The following is a 20,588-nucleotide window of genomic DNA, read 5'->3' as shown; positions in this document are numbered from 1 at the left end:
CAAGCAGGGGAAAATATTTTTTTAAATAGCACAACAGTTGTGCCAGTTGATCCCCCAAACTCAACAAAAATCTGTGTGTGTATGTGTGCATGCCATCACCTCTGGGTAGGGCAAGGCAGTGATTGCAGGCAGGAGGGAACCCCAGGACAGTGGCGTGGCTGCAGGGACATACAGAGACTTGGGAGGCAAACAGAACAGAAGCAGGTGTAGCTTGGAAGAGCGGGCACTTCCACCCCACTGTACAAGCAATGCAGTAAACAATTCTGCTATTGCAGCAGTGCCGGCTGCCTGCCCTGAGTTAACAGCTGGGGGAAGCCTAGCTGCTTTGTGGAAGAGAGAACGGCAGGCAGTTTCCAGACCTGGGCTGCTGGTGTCAGAGCAGGAGGGAATTCTCTCATTGGTCCTCTGGGGTCCGTACATCAACCGGAGGCATTTCACTGCTATGCAAGGATGCTCAAAGACCGCCGGTCGCCTCTTCTCGTCGCAGGGGAGGGTTTGCTTGGCAGTCCTGGGCTGAGCAAGTTCTGATCGGTGGGTAACTCTATTTTCTACTTGTATCGTAGAGAAAGGATGCTTCTTCCCAGCTCTGTGGCTCTGGTGCTCACCTGTTTATTGCATTTTGGACAGACTAGTGCCAGCCATCTGAGCGAGGGGTCTATGCCGCCAAGGGGGTGTATAGACTGGAACTGGAGCTAAACAAGGACTTTCCCAAATAGACAGTCATGATGAGTTCCAGGTGTCGATATCAGCAGCTTGATGGAGAGTGGATGGTTTGGCGGAGAATGAGATTATTTGACATTAGCGGTTTGACATTTGACATTAGCAGTTTCTGGTTTGTTCTACCTGAGGTCGGGGTTGCAGGTAAATTGTGATAAGGGATACTTTACCAAAAGCCAGGTAGGGGTGTGTGTGTGTGTGTGTGTGTGTGTGTGTGTGTGTGTGTGTGTGTGTACAGAAGCAAATATTCAGGAACAGCAGGCAAAGGTCTGGACACAGAGCTGAATCATGCTGTGTGATTTAAAGTTTGACTTTGAAGCAGAGCAGAGGATTTATCTATAAGGAGGGAAAGCGAGGGGTGTGTGTGTAACAATTTGGATTATAAAATCAGGCCTGCCACAGAAATTCAAGTTCGGCCACTGGGTCTCTTTAATTCTTAAATGACATAGAACTAATATCAAACTACCTTGTTCTCCTTCTAAGATTTTAATTCATTATTGCAGTGGTGGATTTTTGAGTCTCGAATAGGGTTAAAAAAAACACACCCTGCAGCTATTTTGAAATATATTCAACTTTTAAAAAATGGCACAGTTTATAAAATGAATTGTGACCTGGATAAAGTTTAAAATGCTCTAATTCAGATCAAGATCCAGAGAGCTGCAAGCCTGCTTTAAGTGTCATCATTAATTTGACAGTTCATACTTTAGCGGGGGGAACCCTAGGACACAATAATAATCAAATCATACCATGAGGAAGGCGAATGATTTGTATGCATCATTATGACACAAATGCATTTTATTTCGCAATCCAAATTCATCATGGAATGTTCATTTTCGGAATCATTCTAGTTTGTCTAATGAGCAGAATTGGTTATGCATTTGTGTTTCTTCAGAAATGTCGTGAGGAGATAGTATTTGAAACTCCATATGAGTTCTGAAGCCCAATCCGATTCCTAGCTATTTGGGAGTCAAGTGAGGCTTGATTCCAAGTACATTTTGATAGGAATGCAGATTTTACTCTTCAAAATGGCAATTCCATGGAAATTGCATTATTGAAGGCTCTTAAGTGTGGTGCTTTTGTTTTTTGTTTTTGTTTTTTTGCTATGTGCCACGTGCAGAACTCTGAATATGTGGTTTACTTGAGTAGTTTTACAGAAGCTTTCTAATAGCTCTTTCCTCTGATGGTGAAATTAGAGAATTTCTCCTTTTCTGGCTATAGATGTTGAGTGCATAAATTAAAGTTATGCCACTGTAACGCTGGAAGAAAATATGAAATATGAGAAATTAGAAAGGGAGATCATCTGAATGCAAATGAACCTCCACACTGTAACTTCCCCATCTGTCTCAAAGGAATATTATTTTAATTTTCACCAGTCCATGTGTTTTCGAGGGACTGCTGTGTAGTAACTCCAGAACCTGGCATCATTTTGTATAACCAGACAGAACCATGGCATGCGTCAAGTTCCTTTCCCAAGCACACTTCATAACTGCAATATTTGATTGGTGGGATTTATTATTGAAGTTATGGTGATGGCCACTAGCTTTTAAAAAGCATGAGATGAATTCATGGAGGACACGTTTATTAGTAACTATTAGCCATGGTAGCCAGATCGATCCTCCATGTTCAGAGGCAGTATATCTCTGAATAAAGAAAGTGGGTAAGACTCCAGCTCAACACATGTGAGCTTCCCAGAGGTAGCAGGCTGGCCAGTGTTTAAGCCTCTCCACTGTAAAACTGAGGAGAGCTGGTCAAGGAGAGGAGAGCTGGTCTTGAGGTAGCAAGCATGACTTGTCCCCATAGCTAAGCAGGGTCCGCCCTGGTTGCATGTGAATGGGAGACTAGAAGTGTGAGCACTGCAGGATATTCCCCTCGGGATGAAGCCACTCTGGGAAGAGCAGAAGGTTCCAAGTTCCCTCCCTGGCTTCTCCAAGATAGGGCTGAGAGATACTCCTGCCTGCAACCTTGGAGAAGCCGCTGCCAGTCTGTGAAGATAATACTGAGCTAGATACACCAATGGTCTGACTCAGTACATGGCAGTTTCCTATGTTCCTATGTTCTGCAGAAACCACAGCCTTGGATTTTTGGTAATGAACCAGTGACTTGAATGTTTGAAGCAGAGTTCTGGAGAAGATGGCCCAATCTGACAAGCCGCTCCTCATTCTTACATTCCACAGAAACATGCAAAGGTTAAATATTAAATATTGACTGTATATGGTTTACGCGTTCAGCAGTGAATAGCTTCTTTGGTGTACATATTTATTTATTTATTTTATTATTAAAACTTTTATTTGGTGTTATATTTGGTTGCTAACAAGATTAAGAGATGTTCCGGTTAATTTTGTGGAAAGGAAAGCTTTGCTAAAGGTCATTTAATGGATGATATTCTGCAAGATATTTAACTTAAAGTCAAACCAGTAACCGAGAAAGGGGACATAGGGCAGAGGCACACTTACCCCTGGACTTTGGGGCTGAAGTCCAGGGCCATCACACCCCCTGGGGCCCCCAAATCCTCTTTAGTCTGTCGTGGGTGGTGTGGTCGCCATGCTGAGCCAGGTGGCCAAGTGTGATTGTGACCGCTGCTTTAGAGACAGAGCGGGGAGTGGGGAAAGAAATATGTGGGATGGGAAGATGTTCAGGGGCGGATTAAGCTTTTTGCTGCCCGTAGGCAACCAAAGATTTGCTGCCCGACTCGAGGGGCTCGATGGCTATACTTGTAAAGGGAAATCCAGCAAGGACTCCCCTTTACAAGGAAACTGCCTTGGAATGTGCGTCTGGAGCCCAGCTGATTGGCTGGGCGGTGGACACACCTGATTGGCTGAGGCGCACCCACAGGATTGGTTGCCGCGGTGGCGGCCCGGCCGTGGAGGCCAGAGGTGGCGGGCCCAGCCCGGCCGCGGAGGCAAGGCCCAGGAAGAGGGAAAGAAGGGGGGGGGAGGGCAGAAGTGGCAGTGGGGATTCTTATATTCTGACATTCTTGTGAGTTCAGTTGCTGATTGTGCCCTCAAGTGTTAAAAATACCGCATGTGTCACAGGGTGTGTGTGTGTGTGTTTGTGTGTGTGTGTGTGTGTAGGAGGATGGTGCTTAACTTGCAGTGGAGCAGGATGGGGCTCCAAAGGCCTTTAGGTCCAGGCTCCAAAATTGCCTAGGTGCTCCTCTGCTCAGGGGTAAAGCACATGTTTTCTTTTCTTTTCTTTTTTGCATTTTAAATTTTTATTGGCTTTTACAATAGCTTTACATTCAAATTGCATTCATTTATTTAATTCTACACATAAGTAAATGTTGACTTCCTGCTTACCTATCTGCGCGGTTCACAATAACTATACACATAAACCATTGTTATAATAATTCAAAACATACATACTCCACATTGCTACTCGATTTTACCCAACCCAACCTGCTGTTATTACTATATTTCAAACCCTACTGAAAAGTCCATATCAGAAAAATAGTTCTTTAAGTAAAGCAAAAATGGTTCCCAATCTTCTTTAAAACATTCCAAATTTTCGTCTCTTATAAGTGCTGTAAGCTTTGCCATCTCAGCATATTCCAAAAATTTTATCAACCAGTCTTCTTTTGAGGGCATTTTAGTGTCTTTCCATTTCTGCGCATATACTATCCTAGCTTCTGTGGTTGCATACATTAAAAATGTTGAATTTCTTCTGGGGAACTCTCTTTCAGTTATTCCCAGCAGGAAGGATTCTGGCCTCTTAAGAAATATCATTTAAAAATTTTTCTTCAACTCATTGTATATCATATCCCCAAAAGCCTTTGCCTTCCCACATGACCACCACATATGGAAAAAAGTTCCTTCACACTGACCACATTTCCAACATTTGTTTGAAACATTTTTATACATTAATGCTAATTTTTTCGGTGTCAGATACCACCCATACATCGTCTTATAATAATTTTCTTTTAAAGTATAACAGGGGTAAAGCACATGTTTTCAACACAGAAGGTCCAGCTGCTTTTGGATTACAACTTCCATAATCCCTTGCCAGAGTGGCCAATAGCCAGTGACTGTGAGTGTTGTAGGCCAACATCTGCAGGAGGGCCGAAGTTGGGAAGCCCTGCCTTAGGGGATGGAGCCACTCTGGGAAGAAGCAGAAGGTACCAAATTCCTCCCCCGGCCCAGCATCTCCAAAATAGGGCTGAGAGAGACTCCTGCCTGCCTGCAACCTTGGAGAAGCCGCTGCCAGTTTGTGTAGCCAATACTGACCTAGATGGACCTATGGTCTGACTCAGTATATGGCAGCCTCCGATGTTCCTATGAGAGACCTGAAATGTGGAGAATGGAGGTGGGGTGGGGGTTGAAAACTTCTTGCAAGTTTCACCCATTCAAATGCAAACCAGGGCAGACCCTGATTAACAAAAGGGACAATTCATGCTTGCTACCATAAGACCAGCTCTCCTCCTTCTCCCTAATAAACTGATCCTTTGTCCGGTGAGCATTCTACTAATCCCTCTTGTGAGTGGGGAAGCAAAATGAACCCCATTCTAGGAGGTCTTGGTGGACATACAGCACAAAGATGCACCAGTTCAGTGAGAGAGCAGCTTAAGAGAACTTCCCAACTACCTGCACAGGTGCATATATGTCCCTAAAAGCTGCAAAGCCCTCAGGGACCTATTTTCAGGTGGCACAGAGAGGGTGTCAAAAATGGCCACCTTCCCGCTTTCCCTCTGCACCTGTGAGGTTAGTTGGGAAGTTCTGTTAGTCTCTTCTCTTGTTGCACTGGTGGTATCCTTGCTTTGCATGTCAGCTGTTACATTTTTATTCCAGAAGAGAGAAATGTATATCCACCCATCTCAGACGTTACAGAGACTGGGGCTGTTTTGGGGAGCACTCTTAGAGAGGAGCACCCATGGGTAATTCTGGGTCTTATAACCTCGCCTGCTAGCAGATTCAGGTCCCATTCACACATAACTGGAAACCAGAGTTAAACGAGCCTGAGTGTGACAAACCTGTACGTCCAAATTAGTGAAACCCCGGTTCCATCAGAAAAGCGACCCGAGATTTCCCTTCTCAAACACCAAATTGAAACCTCTGGCTGTAGTGAGTTTTACTGCTCCTATCTGTGGCTTTCAGCCAGCTTTGATACGTCTGAATGCTGAAAAGTTGGTGGCATTCACTGTAACCGGAACCGAGGGAGGAAGCTCCTCCCTCCCTCCAGCCATGATTGGCTGTATGGGCTGTCCTTCATGCCAGAAGGAAGCCTGCACAGCCAGTTCCCCCTCCTCTCTGCAGTCTCCCTGACTGCAGTTCAGTTCTTGTCTGTTTCGTCCGAATGCAGACAGGTCAGCAAACAGCAGTGTGGTGGGGAGCAGAACCGCAGGTCCACTGGACTCTCGGTTCCATGTTACGTGTGAATGAGGGGGGATTCTCCTCCACTGGGGAGGAGCAACACAAAGCTAGCTAGTAAGCTTGTGGTAGAAGTGAAATTTGAACCAGAGAAGTCCTATTGCTCAGTTGCTTAGCTGCTACGCTACACCATGTTGGAAAATACCTTATTTGACTGCTAGAATTTGATTTCCCACATTTTAATTATTTACAGTCTGCTGGTGCTGCTGTTTGCTTTCTTATGAGATGTTTAATACAGTGTTTATTTTATTTCCTTCCCCCACCCCCCATGTTATGGCTGACTTCTGGTCACAATGAATATTCTGTGTAGCAAATAGATCAAAATAAATAGTGCAGATGGGAAGTTGGGACATAGGGACTTGCTGGCGAGTTTGGGGCTCAGATGAAATTTGAACTGGGGACTATTTAGTTAAGAACATAAGAACAGCCCTGCTGGATCAGGCCCAAGGAAGCCCATCTAGCCCAGCATCCTGTTTCACACAGTGGCCCACCAGATGCCTCTGAAAAGCCCACAAGCAAGAGCTAAGGGCATGCCCTCTCTCCTGCTGTTACTCCCCTGCAACTGGTATTCAGAGGCATCCTGCCTCTGAGGCTGGAGGTGGTCTGTAGCCTCCAACTAGTAGCTGCTGATAGACCTCTCCTCCATGAAGTTATCCAAACCTCTCTTTAAGCCAACCAGGTTGTTGGCTGTCACCACATCTTGTGGCAGAGAATTCCATTATGCATTGTGTGAAAAAGTACCTCTGTTTGCTGGTCCTAGATTTCCTGGCCATCAATTTCATGGGATGACCCCTGATTCTAGTGTTATGTGAGAGGGAAAAGAATTTCTCTCTATCCACTTTCTCCATACCATGCATGATTTTATAGACCTCTATCATGTCTAACCGCAGCCGTCTTTTTTCTAAAGTAAAAAGCCCCAGGTGTTGTAGCCTTGCCTCATAAGGAAGGTGCTCTAGGCCCCTGATCATCTTGGTTGCCCCTCTTCTGCACCTTTTCCAGTTCAAGGTGTATTCCTTAGCTATGGCAGCATTTCTCAATGCTTGAGGACTAGCAAACGATGTCTGACTCAATGAAAAGCACTGCATTTGAGAGTTCGAAAAGTACTGTCTCTTGCATCTGTGGTGTTTGTGAGGAACACACAACATAGGAAGATGCCTTCTACTGAGTCAGACCATCACTCCATCTGGCATAGGATTGCCCACACTGACTGGCAGCGGCTCAAGGTTTCAAGCAGAAGCCTCTCCCAGTCCTACCTGGTGATGCTGCCAGGGGCTGTAACTGGGACCTTCTGCATGCAAAGCAGATGCTCCACCACTGAGCTATGGCCCCATCCCCTAAGGGGGATATCTTACAGCACTCACCTGTGGTCACCCATTCAAATGTAAACTGAAACAGATTCTGTTTAGCAAAGAGGAACTTCGCTGTATATCCCCCACCTTACGGGAGGCTGCGCCAACCTCTTTTCAAAGAGGCAAACTTGTTAACTTGGCAAAGAGGCACCTTTTAAAGTGGTGATTCTCTTTGGTTAGCAGGGGGAGAGTAACTGGCCCTCTCCACCCGTAGCACAACATCCCTCCAGTGACTGTTGCTGGTGTGTATCTCATGTTTCTTTTTAGATTGTGAGCCCTTTGGGGACAGGGATCCATCTTCGTTATTTGTTGTTTCTCTGTGTAAACCACCCTGAGACATTTTTGGAAGGGCAGTACAGAAATCGGTAATAATAATAATTATTATTATTAATAAAGGTTAAAAGGGGGAACTCTCCCCTCTCACCGTTGGGTCCCCAGATGTTCTTGGACTTCAACTCCCATAATCCCCAGCACCAGTGACCTTTAGTTGGGGATGATGGCAGTTGAAGTCCAATAACATCTGGGGACCCAATGTGGAGAATCCTTGAGGGCAAAAGAGAAAACTTTCCCTTCGCCCTGCACTCCCTGCAGAGGTGATAAAAAAAGAAGAAGAAGTTAAAGTGCGGCAAAAAGCTTAATCTGCCCCTGCTGGGGCTGGATAGTGCCAGTTGCTCTCCTCCTGCTAAATAAATGGAATCACCACTTTAAAAAGGTGCCTCTTTGCTCACTTAGCAGGGGACTCTCTGCAAGCATGATAATACACTGAAAGCTGGAACTCTTGCAATGCCATCCATCTCTAGAGGTGTAGACTTATAACTCCCACCCCACCCCACCATCCCCAGATGGTACTGACTCCCCCGGCTAGTTTACGTCCTGTTTAGCTCAGGGGTTCCCAACCTGCCGCCCTCCAGATGTTGCTGAACTACAACTCCCATCACCCCCAGCTACAATCTCTTGTGGCTGTGGATGATGGGAATTGTAGTTCAGCAGCATCTGCAGCACCACAGGTTGGGGACCTCTGTTTTCGCGAACCCAACCCACGCTTGAAGCACTGGTGATGACTGCTTTTCCTCCCCAATTGCAACATTTCGTTGTTTTGGTTCTCCTAATGGGGCACAGCTGAAAGGTGGTCGTTGGAGTAAGAGCAGGAGGCTGAAAAGCGGATGAAATGCACTCCTTTTTCCTCTATGAAAGGGAAAGGGGCAGTATATAAAGCAGCCGTGCAGTGATGTTCAAGGAGGATTAAAGGGCTCCAGCTCCACTTTCCCTAAATGTTGCTGACTGAGCGGTTTCCCCTAAAGGGAAGCAAAAAATAATTCACTCTCCATTTTCCAAGTGAAAATTGTAGCCTGGCTCAAAAGAGCCGTTCATCTTCAAGAAAAAGGGAATTAGTTAGAGTCTATTGAGAGTGATTGAAAATGACTCCCGAGTTGTGCAGCTTGGATGGCAATGAGCTGACCTTCAGGGGATCGCGGACGGCCTGCATGGCTTTCACCTAGTCCTTTCAAGCCCCCCCAAGGGGTGTGGATGGGTGCAGGGCCGGTGCCAGACTATTTTGCGCCCTAGGCAAGGCTAAGTACTTGCACTCCCCCACACCCTTACACTCGGCACCCCTCTGAGGTCTGCGCCCTAAGCGACTGCCTAGTTGGCCTAATGGTAGCACCGGCCCTGCGTGGGTGTGCCCGCTCACACGCACACAAGTGTGCAGACTAGGTTGGCCTGGATATCGCTCTGTAGAGAACAAAGGGCTGTGGCGACCATTCTGCCTTAGAGCATTCTGCCTTTCCAACTCAGGGTTTAATCATTTAAAAACGACACCACTAGACACAACAGTATTGCTTCCACAATAGGCCCTTTGGGTGTCTCACTTTTCTGCCTTTTGAAGTTCATCTCTTTGGCCAGCATCCAGACCGGGGCTGTGCTTGCTCGCACAAACGTGTGCCAGGACAAGGCTGTTGCACGAGCTCAGCGGTCTTCACTATTTTTCAAGTGGGGGCCACTTTGGCAAAAAGTGAGAGACACTTCCCAGTGGCCTGACCTCTGCAACTAAGGGGAGACATGACTGAGGTGGAGAACATTATGCATGGAGTTGGGAGAGAGAAATTTTTCTCCCGCTCTCACAACACTAGAACCAGGGGTCATCTCATGAAACCCTTTCTTAAGGACTCTTGGAGGAAAGCACTAGGAAAAGCTACACTTCCCAGCACCCTGTGCATGCCTTCCAAGATGATTCAGGGGCTCAAGGGGGCTCCGTTTCCCTTAAAAGGAGCCCACCAGTGCTGGGCAAACCACAGCACTCACTACACTTTGCCCAGTGCCAGGTAGGAACTGTAGTCTCCTCAAGATGCCAGAGGGATTATGTAGAGCAGGGGTGGGCAAACGTGGACCTCCAGATGTCGATGGACTACAACTCCCACCATCCCCATCACCATGGAGATGATGGGAGTTGTCTTGAGTTTGCCCAGCTCTAATGCAGAGTGTTCAACCTGGGCAGAAGCTTCACATAGGCCTAATAAACAATTAGCCCGAAACCCGCACGGAAGGTCGATGGGGGCTGCCACTGCCCCCCAAGGCCTTAAAATGAAGAACGCTGCGCTAGCTACTTCCACTAAGTTAGGAGTTTGCACTGGGCAGCGGCCCTTCCATGAGGCAAAGTGAGGCAGTTGCCTCAGGCGGCAGATTAGTGGGGCGCCAGCAGGGTGGCAAATTTCCACTGCCATGGGGACTAATCTGATCCTTGCAAGCAAGAAGCATGAGGAGAGAAGAGGAGGCTGCTGCTACTGGCAACCTTTCTTCCTCTCTGTTCCCCATACTTTTGCAAATCTTGTATGAGTTGGTTTTGAAAGGGGGCTGGCCCCCAAGGGTTTGGGGCTAGGCAGCATTTTGTGCCTCACCTCAGGTGCCATGCACAGGCTTAGGCATTGAAGTTCAGTAAAGCGGACCACAGCTGATGCAAGTACAGAACAAGGAGCATCCAAGTTGACCTTTGCTTCTGTGAATTTTGTGGATTCGGTTTGGGCCCAGGGTATTTAAGAGAGCACCTTCTTCTTCATGAGCACCTGCTTCATGAGCACCTGCTTGCCACCTAGTAATATCATCAGGGGACGTCTGGCTGCAGTTACCACAAACTCTTTGGGTGGTGACCCCAATCCGGGCCTTCTCTAGGGTTGCCCAGGGCTCTGGAGCGCGCTCCCAAATGAAATCCGAACCTCCCCATCTCTGGCTGTTTTTAGGCGACTCTTGAAAATGCACCTATTTTATCAGGCTTTTAGTTTAGAATGTCTTCAAGGTTTTATTGCGGGTCATCTTGATTTGTTTTCTAGGATTTAAAGTTTGAATGGTTGTGTATTGATTCATAAACCACCCAGAGATTTTATACGGGGCGGCATATACATGGGGAAAATAAAGAAATAAAACAAATTAAGAAAAACTAAAAGAATCCTTGCAGAATAGCAAAACCAGTGGTGTATTCCACTCTCATGCTCCAGTCATTGCCTCTGGGTGCCAGGTCTGAATTACGGTTTTATTAACATTCAGAGTATACGGAGTTGAGTTCCGCTTCCAAGAAAATACCCAACTCCCAGCTGGTGTGTAGAAATACTCTTCTTTATAGGATGGCATCTCTCGGTCATTTCTGCAAGCATCAGCGAAGTGTGAATGCCTACCGCTGCTAACAATTAACAGCCGAGCAGAAGTTTACAGATTTCCCTACTCTTTTAGGGCGAAAAGCACTGTCTCATTTAATGAGAGAGGACCTATTTGGGGAAATGAGGCAATAAAATCAACGGCTTCCCTTGCTTCTTGTGGGCTCAGCGTTCTGTAGCCCATTGGTTCTGATCTTCAGATCTGAATTTGGCTCACAAGGGTAGCCCAAAGGACTGCAGTCCCTGCAGCAAAGTGCAGAAAGCCACCTTTTCCCACACCCCAGCTGTGGGCCTGCCCCTTTTCCAAAATGACTCCTGCAAACCTTTTGAGGCTTTGGTAGATATTACTTGTTTTGGTGGGCTCTTTAAAAATGGAACACATAATGCCTGTCTTCTTGATTGCAAGCTGGGGAGGAGAGCTGGGCTTGTGGTAGCGACCATGAATTGCCCCTTTTGCTAAGCAGGGTCCTTCCTGGTTTGCATCTGGATGGGTGACTGCTTGTCAGCACTGTAAGACAGTCCCTTTAGGGAATGGGGCCATAGCCCAGCGGAAGAGCATCTGCAGGCTTGCATGCAGAAGGTCCCAGGATCAATCCCTGGCAGCATTTCCAGGTAGGGCTAGGAGAGACTCCTGCCTGAAACCTTGGAGAGCCGCTGCCAGTCAGTGTAGACAATACTGAGGTAGATGGACCAATGGTCTGACTCAGCATACGTCAGCTTTCTATGCTCCTATGAAAGTGGCACAAGGGGCAAGGAGGAAGGAAGGTTGCCAGCAGCTCTGGAGGAGAGAGCAGCCTTCCCCCTTTTCCACATGTACCTTGCAAAGCTTGAAAGGGTCAGATTGGTCCGGAATTGTATTGTCAACACAGATTGGCAGCAGCTTCTATGGTCTATCTAGCTCAGTATTGTCTTCACAGACTGGCAGCGGCTTCTCCAAGGTTGCAGGCAGGAGTCTCTCCCAGCCCTATCTTGGAGAAGCCAGGGAGGGAACTTGAAACCTTCTGCCCTTCCCAGAGCGGCTCGATCCCCTGAGGGGAATATCTTGCAGTGCTCACACATCAGGTCTCCCATTCATATGCAACCAGGGCAGACCCTGCTTAGCTAAGGGGACAAGTCATGCTTGCTACCACAAGACCAGTTCTCCTCAGCCTTATACTGAGTCAGACCTTGGTTCATCAAGTTTAGTGTTGTGTGCTCTGACTGGCAGCAGCAAGCTAAAGTTTCAGACAAAGGTCTTTCCCAGCCCTACCTGGAGATGCTGGGGATTGAACCCAGGACCTTCTGCGTGCAAAGCACATCTGCCATCATGGAGCCTGCAATCTCCAAGTGGTTCTTTGTCTGCCTGAGTGCATTTGCAATGAGCCTCATTTCCAGTTCTCTTCCGATGATGTACAACTTAATCTTCCCCAGCTAATTGATAACATCAAAGAGAATGCATTTGCGTCCCCGTGATTTGTTTTCCCTTCCATAGGCACTTGCTCTCCTCCTCCTCTAATCAATTTGGCATGTCTTAAAAATGCTGCATTGAAAAACAGTCCATAATACAGCACAGGCAGAGCAAGCCTCTTGTCTTGTCCGCAAAGAAAGGAGAACTGGAGAACCACTAATCTACACAAGGCTCAGAATGGGAGGAGGGCGCTCCCACCTAGTCCCCTTGACGCCCCAGAATCCGCAGAGGAGAGCTGATCTTGTGGTAGCAAGCATGGATTGCTCCCCTGCTAAACAGGTTTCACTCTGGTTTGCATTTGAATGGGAAACTACATGTGTGAGCACTGTAAGGTAGTCTCCTTAGGGGATGGGGCTGCTCTGGGAAGAGCACCATACAGGAGGTTCCAAGTCCCCTCCCCGGCATCTCAAAGATAGGGCTGGGAGAGACTCCTGCCTGCAACCTTGGAGAAGCCACTACCAGTCTTTGTAGACAATACTGAGTTAGACCAATGGTCTCACTTGGTATAAGACAGCTTCCTAGGTTCCTATGTAAGAGGCCTTCTGTTGGCAGAAGGAGAAGTGGGTTGTTAAAGAGGGGGTCTTAATTACAGAGGCTCCAAACATCCCTTTTGTCCAGGGACAGACCCCCTATTGTCTAGGGATGTGCAAGAAAATTGAACGAATTGATCTGAATTCTAATCTAATTCAAATAGATTTGACGCGAAAGTGCTTGCACAGAATGGGATTCATTTGAATCGATTTGATTTGAATTCACCTCAATCGATTCGAGTTCGCCTGAATTTGAATCGTATTAATTTGAATTGGATTTGTATTCCCCCCCCATTCAAATAGATTCAAACAAATCCCATTCTGTACAGGCAGTTTTGAGCAGAATTGATTCAAATTCAATTTGAATTCGAATCAATTCATTTGAATTTTTTGCACATCTGCTATCTGGTGCAGAATATCTCCAGCCGTCCCTGCTATCTGATTTTCCTGCTCTCTGATGCAGAATATGCATCAAAGAGCAGCAAAGAGGCACCTTTTACCGTGGTGATCCTCTTTATTTAGCAGGGGGAGAGTAACTGGCCCTATCTACCCCGAGCACAGTACCTCCAGTGACGGTTGCTGGTGTTTATCTTATGTTTCTGTTTAGAATGTGAGCCCTTTGGGGACAGGGATCCATCTTATTTGTTTGTTATTTCTCTGTGTAAACCGCCCTGAGCCATTTTTGGAAGGGCGGTATAGAAATCAAATAATAATAATAATAATAATAATAATAATCATCATCATCATCATCATCATCTCCAGCCGTCCCTGCTTACCAGTGTTTTCCTTGTCAAAAGGCTGGGTACGACAGCACCGCCCTACCCAGCTCCCCTCTCACTGACAATCACTCCCCTCTCTTCCTACCTAGCTGGTGTCTAGCACATGATAACAAACCAGGAGCACACACAGCTCCCGAAACTGATTGTGTGACCTGCCTTCTTAACTCCCCCACCACATACGATTGCTCTGCAAACTTCTCCCTCCCACAACACCAGTACATGCCACCTAAAGCATCTATCTGCTGCATATAGCCAACCACTTCAATGGCAAATATTGGCTGCAGACGGAAGTAGATTTTCAGTAGAATGAAATAAGACTGCTTATGAGTAACAGCAGAGATATGAGCCAGAGACTGTAGGAGCCTGTCTCCCTCTGTAACACTTAAATGTAAATGTGTGTGTGTGTGTATTATATATAAATATACATTTGGATTTTTCCATAGGCATTGTCTCAGTAATTTATATGGGGCATGCTTCTTTAATTTGAATGTATCTATGTCCTGGGTTGCGGGTGGAGTCACTGTGTTCGTTTGTCTCCTCCTCACTTGCTGACTTGAATTCAAACTGAGAGGTTCTGCCTCCCACTGCATAAGAGACGGTTAGTCTGTTGATTGTTTCCTCAGCCTATGTTTTAGTTTGACATTTATTACTAGCTCTTGTTTCCCAGTTAAAGTTGTTTCCTGTACAATTACTTATAGAAGTTCAGTAATTTTTCTGCCACAATATATACATACATACATAGGTATATATGCACGTAGACTCCAAGGGAAAGAGTTGTGGTATGCAAGGACAAGGCACTGGAGTGAAATCAGGAATATTCATAATTAATGAGACAGATATGATGTACAGAGAGGCAAGTGCAGACTGCTTTTCTGTGCTCTTGCTGCTGGCTGTTTGTTAGCCCCGCCTCTACTCCACGACTGGAATATGAGTAAGTAAAGCCCCATTCAAAAGCTGGCCTGGATCAAGGAATGGATTCACCAAAAACACCATAAGTCCCAGCTGGGAAGAAGAGTTTCCCCTCCTACCTCATTCCAAAGCTGGGGATGGAATCTGGGAAGGGTTATGCTTGTCCTCTCCAGCTGGGTCTTGGCAGATGAGCAAACTCTCCACCTCCGACCTTGTCCTTAACTAGCATGTGATCAAATAACGGGAACATGCCTAGCTTCCAACTAGGGTAGGAAGCTTCTCCTCCCCTGGTTCCTATTGTGAGGACAGCCCTAAGCTCTCTATGGGGTATCTGGGCTGAAGGTTTGCAAGAGAACTGGTACATTTGTGTAAAAAGGTGGGAAGACCTTGTCACAGTGGATTCTCTGATAAGTCTGACAGGGGCTGGAACATAGGAACATAGGAAACTGCCCTATACTGAGTCAGACCATTGGTGTATCTAGCTCAGTATTGTCTTCACAGACTGGCAGCGGCTTCTCCAAGGTTGCAGGCAGGAATCTCTCTCAGCTCTATCTTGGAGAAGCCAGAGAGCAGGGGCGTAGCTATAATTGAGTGAAAGGGTTCAAAGAACACGAGCCCCCAGCTGCTGAGGGCCCTCCAGCTGCATCCCTCCCTATTATCTTCATTGTCTCCCTCAATCTTGGGGGCCGTCAGAGAGAGGGATGAACACGGGCCCCCTCCCCCCTAGCTACGCCCCTGCCAGGGAGGGAACTTGGAACCTTCTGCTCTTCCCAGAGCGGCTCCATCCCATAAGGGGAATATCTGACAGTGCTCACACATCAAGTCTCCCATTCAGATGCAACCAGGGTGGACCCTGCTTAGCTATGGGGACAAGTCATGCTTGCTAGCACAAGACCAGCTCTCCTCTCTTAAGGAAGGCTGGGAAGTGGATAGTATGCACTGAAGTTTGCTAGTATGCACTGAAATCTGGCATGCATGCATGTATGTATCTGGCACATTTCTATGCTGCCCCATAATACATCTCTGGGTGGTATACAATCTAAATGCATGTGTTGGGTTTAAGATGTATCTTAAAACTGCCCCCTGAAGCAGCGATTTGCCCTTTAAGGGAAAGCATTCATGTGCTTGTCATAAAATTGCACCCTGCTAAATTCCACCTTGCACTGAAATTTGCCATAAGCCTAATCACAAAGCTTTACTCATATTGGGATAGAACTGTGTTTGGTTTTCAGATTTGCAGCACTTCTGGGGGGGATACGGATACACACATACACACACACACACACACACACACTTCCAACACTTTTCCATTCTGGTTGTTAATACATTTCCTTTTTTTTTTTTTGGTTAATATTATTACTGTGTCCATCTGCAAATTCATTTAGAATGGTTAATGGGCTGAGAGTTATTTAATGAGGAGAATTTTTGGTACAGCAAATGTTCTGTGTGTTCTGGCAGCGACACCCCACCTGAATCCATAATAAGCCACCAATCACTCTTTTAAAATCATATGCAAGTGAAGCAACAAGGTTCCATCCAGGCTTTCCAAAAGCAAAGTCTTTTCAGATTTTGATTCAGTGGCTGCCAAGGAGGAGTTCCAGAGAAGCAGCTGGGGTGGTCAGTGCCATCTGGGGGAATGAATGCTCCTTGTGGTTTTTGACAAGCTCTGCACTCCTAGAGATGGAAAAGAGCTGATAACAGTGCAAGGCTTTCAGCCTTCGGTGTGGTCTTATGCTTTTATTGTCCTGACCATTGGGCCTGCAGTGGCCAAATTTGCAATGGTGTTTTCAAAGGGTTTAAAAATTTTAAACACACAGAAACTACTATAATTTTTTTTGCCCCCTTGGGGTATATTCCTTTAGATTTTTTTGAAACCGACATATCTTCAGGTTACACTGGGTTTGCCAGAACCTAGGAATATAGGAAGCTGCCATATACCGAGTCAGACAATTGGTCTATCTAGCTCAGTATTGTCTTCACAGACTGGCAGCGGCTTCTCCAAGGTTGCAGGCAGGAATCTCTCTCAGCCCTATCTTGGAGAAGCCAGGGAGGGAACTTGGAACCTTCTGCTCTTCCCAGAGCGGCTTCATCCCCTGAGGGGAATCTCTTGCAGTGCTCACACATCAAGTCTCCCATTCAGATGCAACCAGGGCAGACCCTGCTTAGCTAAAGAGACAAGTCATGCTTGCTACCACAAGACCAGCTTTCCTCCCAGTGTTTGAACCTGTTCAGAGGCCCATAAAGGGACCTCCAAACAGGTCCGTGTACATCCCTCACAGGAAATGCAGGGTTGGTTAGGCCCAGCTGTGGGGTCTGGGAGAGCATGAGGCTGGGGTTCATCACCCCGCCCCAAGAACACGCCTGATCACAACATTTCCAGCACTTTCAGGAATAGGCAAATGGAATGTGAATTCACCCTCGGCTCGCTCCATCTGCATTTTTACGCTGGCTGCACTCTGCACCCGACAACTTGGTCTGTATGTTTGAAGCTTGAGCCTTCTCTTTTCGCTGGCTTTGAACTAATCCCAGGAAATTCCCCTCTAATGTATTCCCCAGCAGGTTGATAGAATAGCTTTTCAAGCAAATTTATTTTGACAAAGGCTGAATGTGAGATACAGTAGGGACACCCCGCCTTGGGCTAAATGGTACATGTGGATTAGTGTCTATAGTTTGCTTTTTTAAAAAAGAAGATGACGACTGAAAAGTGTTATAGGACGTGTTTTAGGAGAGGTTTTTTGGTGTCGCTGTCTGTCTGCCAGCCTTTAGATCTGTGCAATTAGGGCAGCTGCCAAGGTCCCCCTCTCCGCCCCCTCGGAATTGCATTATTAAATTCATGATTGATTCAATTAGCTTCGAGGAAGGTGAAATTAAAGACGGGATCCGTGCTGCTAACATGTCACCATGGCTCTTAAGTGCGTGTCAGACCAGAGGACCTGAATCTAAAGGACCACCTGTGGGATTTTAAGCAAGCCTGGTTGCCCAGTGTATGAAAAACAAAGCACAGACCCAGGTCCCGTCCATCCACTAGTCAGATATAGGTGGTCGCCTAGGGCACCAGTTCTAGGGGGGCGCATAAACTGTGCCAGAATATAGCACTGCCAATTCTCTCTCTCGTCCTTTCGTATTGCATCCCTGAGGTACTGCTCACTGGTGGGAGAATGTAATGTATGACACTGCACTCTGCTCCCCAAAGGACCTACACAGTACACACCCTGCACCCCAAAACACACAGCCGTCTTTGTTCAAATTTGCACCCAACACACAGCAAGTCTCATAAGCCATACTCCCTCTCTTGAAGATGACTTGCCTGCCTCAGCATTCATTTCCAAAAAGGAATGGTCTTGGACTGGATTTCTGAATTAACAGCAGAAACTTTTCACCTCTGAAATGTCAGAGTTTTGCCCCCATAACAGACTGGGAACTCTTTCCTACTGTGTCCCCAAAGCAGTGTGGGCTAGTCATTCTCTGCTCATCTGAGGAGGCTCGTCATTTGACCTCGCAAGTTAAAGCTGGAGCTCCATATCTCTCAGCTGGTAGTGTGTGTGCCAAAGTCAAACTTTGCCCGACGCACCAAAGACCTTAGGGACAGGCGGCTTTCAGGAGCTGGGCGGCTTGGGTTTCTTGCATCCGCCCGCCCAATTATAGCTCTGCCCCCAATTGGCCTGGAGAGTCCAGGAATCAGACATCAAGTGCAGGATGCAGGAAAAGTGTCATCCACTATACGAAATGCTCAGGAATTTGAGAGGGGAGACTGCTTCAGCCAATTTTATCCATTTTTCTGGGCCTTCTCTGCAGGCATCGTAGCTATGTAGTGCCAGTATTTAAAAGTCCCATATATTTGTCCGTTTTCTGGCACCGGATGGATTAGGTTGGCTCTCTATAAATGACTCAGCAAGCCCTGTCCCCTGCTTTCTACTACTACTATTGCTACTACTGCGTTTTATAGACTGCTTTTCAACAAAGTTTCCAAAGTGGTTTACATAAAAAACATAAAGAATATATAAATAAGATGGTTCTCTGGCCCCAAAGCACTCACAATCTAAACATGAAACATAAGATGAACACCAAAAACAGCCGCTGGAGGGATGCTGTGCTGGGGGTGGAGAGGGCCAGTTGCTCTCCCCCTGCTAAAGAGAAGAGAATCACCACTTTGAAAAGTGCCTCTTTGCTCAGTTAGCAGGGGTCATCTGGATCATCTCTAGAGTGAGTGAGATTGGCAGTGGGCCTCTGGGTTTACATCCTGCACCCTGCTCCCCAAAGGGCCTGCACATTTGGCTGTACCCCAAAACACACAGGCTTCTTTGCTCATTGTAAAAGAAAAGTGAGCTGTTGAGTTGGTGTCGACTCCTGGCGACCACAGTGCCCTGTGGTTGTGTTTTGGTAGAATACAGGAGGGGTTGACCGTTGCCTCCTCCCGCGCAGTCTGAGACGATGCCTTTCAGCATCTTCCTATATCACTGCTAAACGATATAGGTGCTTCCCCATAGTCTGGGAAACATACTAGCAGGGATTCAAACCGGCTTGTTTCTCAGCCCCTAAGAAACAGCTCGTCCCCTAAGCTGCACTCTATGAATTCCCTGCCTCAGCATTCATTTCCAAAACGGAATGGGCTCAGACTAGCTCTCCAAATTCACAGCAGCATCTTTTCATCTCTGAATTGGAAGGCCTTCAAGCTACACAGAGCGCCACGATTCAAACGACACCGAAGCATTCGCGACCACACAGAGCTCTGCAATTGACACCCCCAACATTATTTTCTTCTTGGAAAAGCAGCACAGGCAGGATTTGGATCCGGGCCATGGCAAGGTGGGAGAAGGGGTCTGCTTGATGAAGCAGGGAGCGTGTAAGGATACTTAGCCACAACAAGGTCTGAGCAGCTTTGAGTTAATCAATCATGCTGATTAAATCAATTGCAGCAGACCCAAGGAAAAATATAAACTTCCACAGAAGACTACAGGAAAGGCTCATATATACAGTTCATTTTTCACGTCTCTGATTGCTTGTAAAACTGCAGGTTCTTGGAGGAATGAAACACTTGCCCACTCTGTCTGTTTCTCAGTGAATGGCTCCAGTGTCTCTTAACGATTCAGAACCTGCAAGGTTTCCGTGACAGGTAACCTTGAGACACGATTAGCAATTTAATGCAGAATTAGTCATGACGGCCGTAAGTGTGTTTATCAGCTTACAGCACTGGCGAAATGACTCCGTGGCGTGTGCAGACGGGGCACCACAGAAACCAGGAATGTCCTGAACTCCTGCCCAACAGGAACCATGATACAGCAGATATATTTACCTGAATAGAAGAGGACTCAACATTTAAGATGAGCCCCCCCCCCCGTTTAAAAATGCCATGTGATCCCTGTATTTACCTGAAAGGAAGAGGACTGTGAATTTAAGATGACCCCCTGATTTCTAACATCACGGGGAATAAACTAGGTTCACAACTCAATTCCGCAGGAGATGCAAATTAATAGCTGGGTGTGAAAAACTTCATGGCCCATCCATTGTGCCGTAAGCCAGGCAGGAGCCTGTGACATTAGAGGAAAACACCCGGGAGAAAACAGGGGCACAGAGAGAGTCCCAAGGCAATGGGGCTGATTTCATGAGAACTCTCAAGACTGGTGGTCTCATGAGAATGTGAATGTGATGAATGTGAGCACCCACCCGGGAGGGAGTTCCTCCTCTCCCCCCACCAGTGGGATTGATATTTAGTCCTTAGGAGGTAGGAACAAAAGGAGCCACCTTATTATACTGTCAGACCCTTGATCCATCTAGCTCAGTATGGTCTCTACACAGATTGGCAGCAGTTCTCCAAGGTTTCAGGCAGGAGCCTCTATCAACCCTGATCTAAGG

General features: G+C 46.8%; 1 protein-coding gene across 2 annotated transcripts in view; it reads left to right on the top strand.

Moving 5' to 3' along the window:
* The first annotated feature begins 325 nt into the window (after nt 1–325).
* Nucleotides 326–20,588, top strand: part of CTXND1 (cortexin domain containing 1) — a 33,558-nt gene continuing 13,295 nt past the window's right edge. The window contains exon 1 of one of the 2 annotated variants that reach the window (XM_053272743.1): nt 326–531. The gene's annotated coding sequence lies outside the window, so the exon portion shown is untranslated. Of the gene's footprint in view, nt 532–14,378; nt 14,425–20,588 lie in introns of those variants that run through there. The other variant, XM_053272744.1, reaches the window with a different exon arrangement.

The sequence above is a fragment of the Hemicordylus capensis genome, chromosome 10 (assembly GCF_027244095.1).
Source record: "Hemicordylus capensis ecotype Gifberg chromosome 10, rHemCap1.1.pri, whole genome shotgun sequence".
Taxonomy (NCBI): domain Eukaryota; kingdom Metazoa; phylum Chordata; class Lepidosauria; order Squamata; family Cordylidae; genus Hemicordylus; species Hemicordylus capensis.
The sequence above is the reverse complement of the archived record's forward strand: the minus strand, read 5'-3'. Positions and strand labels throughout refer to the sequence as shown.